Source organism: Miscanthus floridulus, chromosome 17 (assembly GCF_019320115.1).
Source record: "Miscanthus floridulus cultivar M001 chromosome 17, ASM1932011v1, whole genome shotgun sequence".
Taxonomy (NCBI): domain Eukaryota; kingdom Viridiplantae; phylum Streptophyta; class Magnoliopsida; order Poales; family Poaceae; genus Miscanthus; species Miscanthus floridulus.
The window spans coordinates 110,408,461-110,412,125 of NC_089596.1; positions in this window are offsets into that span (position 1 = coordinate 110,408,461).

Consider the following 3,665-nt stretch of genomic DNA (forward strand, 5'->3'; position numbering starts at 1 on the left):
TTATGTGGTAGTGATTGGGAACCCTCTAACTCACTCTAGCTTGATAGTATTCATTCGATTGAGTGAGTGAGCGATTCTAGTGCAATTGCATCGTGAGGTTGCATCGAGTGGCACTAGGTGGTCATCTTGCTAGCCAGTGGTGCTTGTTACTCTTGGAGGTTGCCACCTCCTAGATGGCTTGGTGGTGGTCTAAGTCGAAGCCCGTAAGAAGCTTGTGTGGTGCTCTAGAGAAGAGCTTTGTGAGGGGCATTGTGCTCACCCCACGGGAGCCACAAAGAGCAACTCTAGTTGAGCGTATCATTGAGCTACCCTCACTTTTGGGGTAGGTTCTTGTGGTGCCCGATGTGCGGGCTTGGCGGGTGATGCCAATTAGCTGCCGAACCACCAAGTGAGCAGTCGACACAACGGGGATGTAGAGTGTTGGCAAGCATGTGAACCTCGGGAGAAAATCACCATGTCAACATTGTTCTTCCCATTAGTTTGCATTCCCCTTACACAAGCTTGTAATTACTTTCATATACATTGTGCTTGTGTAGTTACTTTTGTAATTAGTTAGCTTGTGTAGCTCACTAGTTACCTTCTTGCTTGTGTAGCATAGAAGTAGCACCCTTGCGTGGCTAATTTGGTTTGTGTAACCTTGTTAGTCACATTGCTTAGTTTGTGTAGCTAAGTATTTGCGCTATCTAATTTGGCATTGATTGCCTTGTTATTGAGCATTGCTAGTGAGCTTAGGTGGCTTTGCGCTTTTGCTTACTAGCATGTGTAGGAGCTCCCTCATTGCTTAAAGTAATAGTGACATAGGTTTGTGTGACCTTGCTTCTAGAATTGGTTAGGTAAGCTCTAGCTAGCCCGGCACCTTTATTACTTAATTAGGATCTTTATAAGGTGTTTGTGAACTTCGATAGAGGGGTGTAGTCTTGGTTAGACCGATTGTTTTGATTCCGCATTTGTTTTGGTTAGCCAGCGTGATTAGTTTTAGAAAGGACTATTCACCCCCTCTAGTCGCCATCTTGACCCTACATGTGGTATCAAAGCGAGGTTCTCATTTGTGGTCATCACCGACCCAAGAGGATGGCAGCGTATGGGCTAGATGTTGAGTGTCCATACACTTTTGATGGGACACACTTTGCACGGTGGAAAAATTGGATGACATGCAATTTTAAGTTCATTTCCCCCCAAATGTGGTCGATCGTAGATGTGGGCTTTTCTCATGCATTGGATGAAAAGAATGCAACTAAAGCGCAAAAGAAATGACTACATCTCGATTGCCAAGCTACTAATATTTTTATCAATCCATGAAAGATAACATATTTGGGGAGATCATGTACATGAAGACCGCCCATGATATTTGGTTGTACCTCAACATAATATATGGGAGTGTCTCCAATGATGATGATAAGGGCACCAAAGAGGAGGCACATGAGTGTGTCGAGCATGACCACAATTTGGCGATTGTAGAAGATTGCTTCACTGTGGGGGTATGGCCCTCGATATCCACAAGACAAGACATGGGCCGCACCATCAGAGGTGGCCTAGCCCACAAGATCAAGGCATGCACAACACTGATTGACGTTGTCGTAGAACCAACCAATTTATAAGAGCACAAGTACAAGGTAGCCCGCAAGCAGTCGCACTGTCATACTTGAGCCTATATAAACCCGGTAGTCTGTTGAGTACCACGACGGGTCTCGATAAAGGATCCATAAACAGCCAAGATCGTATATGATTCAACATACATGTCACATATTACATAAAGTTCACAAATACATTTTCATCATCAGAGTATGAAACAAATTTATTACAAACCAAGTTTGATAGATAATAGTGGAAGCAAATTAAGTTCGAAAGTAGCCTTTGCCAACATAGTTTAATACAGTGCCAACATATGATCATAGTCCACAAAAGCATATAGAGGGATTAATAAAGATGCCTGCCCAAGGCTTACTCCTCATCCACAGCGAGATAGAAGCAACTCTTGCAATAACCATGATATACCATGCCATCTGCAACAATGGGAATAAAACCCTGAGTACAAGAAGATACTCAGCTAGACTTACCCGTCATAAACCAGAAATGAATCGACTCCAAGGATTATGCAAGGCAGTATAAGTGGAGATAGCTTGACAACATTTTACATGAAAAGCGCTTAACTCAGTTATACAATTATAATTCTATTAACAAGTTAATTATAACTATCCATCTCTAAATTAGCAACTATCTTGTGCCAACCATGTGATACATCATTTTAACAGCATATAAGAGTAACCATAGTAGGTATAGTAATTCCATGTTTATCCGAATCATCATATTCTATAACACAATTACTATGATGTTGGGGCTAGCCAAGTTTCTTACTATCCGGGAGAGATGGCGATTTGAATCGATTTCAACCAACTGGGAATTTATTCCTAACACAAACCCAGGCGGACCAGATCAACAGTCACCTTAGGTCACCTTTGGTACAACTCAAGTACACATGTCGCGGGTTCGCCCAGCGTCGCACAATCAGGGACAACCAACTGCCAGGACGTTCAGGACTATCCTACCCTTGGGCTCATGTTTGGCTTCCCCGCACATCCTTACTACCATCCAGAGTGCACACTCTTACAGAGCGAGGCCTGGCCTGAGTTGAGCTACTCGGCTTCACAGTCGGAATGATCTATCTGGCCAGCTAAGTGATAGGCATGCGTTCAATCTTATCAAAAGTGCCAATAATGGTATGGTCCTTAATCGACACAGATGGAATCACATGAGTCAACCTAAGCATAGACTCTGCTCGGCCTCGATTTACATTACCCCATGGTTCTTTTCCACGATAGCAAATATAGCCAACCGTGCTTCGGTATCCACCTATATCTCGCAGGTGACAGGAAATCACCTGACTTCTACTGGTCTAAGCATGGCTAAGCATATATTCGATCCTGGACCAACACTGGGTTAAAGGAGTATTTCTGGACAAGGATATTATATGCGTCAATTGGTTCCAATCAACTCTTATAACCTAATGCATCAATCATAAGAGACTCGAGTAATATTTTGAAAACATTGGGAGACTTAAAATGCTCTGGGGCTTGCCTTTTAGAAAAGAAGTGGGGCGGTGGTCAGGGCACTCCAGAAGCTCTTCTGGGATCTGCTCCTCTTCTTTGGGAGCTGTGGCTTGAGGAATCTCTTGCTGGTCCCCTTCCTCTCCTTCGTTGAACTCCAGCAACGTTATCTCCTCTGTCGACCCTAGATGCATGAATAGGGCATAAGATATTATGAATGCATACATGCTGACAAGTATAGTATGATGAATGCATTCATGTAAGTATTCTTAATAGCATGGTGTTAAAGTAATAACAAGTGCATCACATTTTACTGAGTATGTGCATATCTCTTCTGGATTACTTAATCAAGCACTTCAACAATTCATTTACTACACCACAAAATAGCAGCTACTTGTTTTACTCATAACTGAGGTTCTACTTATCCAAATGCTATGATCTTGGACTTTCTGGAAAGCTTATAGAATTGTCTACAACTCTTATTTAATCACCAAAAGCTAATCCACATTCTATCCTAACCAAAACAGGCAATCAATCCAGTGCTGTCCAGAAATTCCAGAGAGCAAGCATTTCGGAATACTAACTTGAAGTAGCTATAACTCCTAAACCCTTTGGCCTATT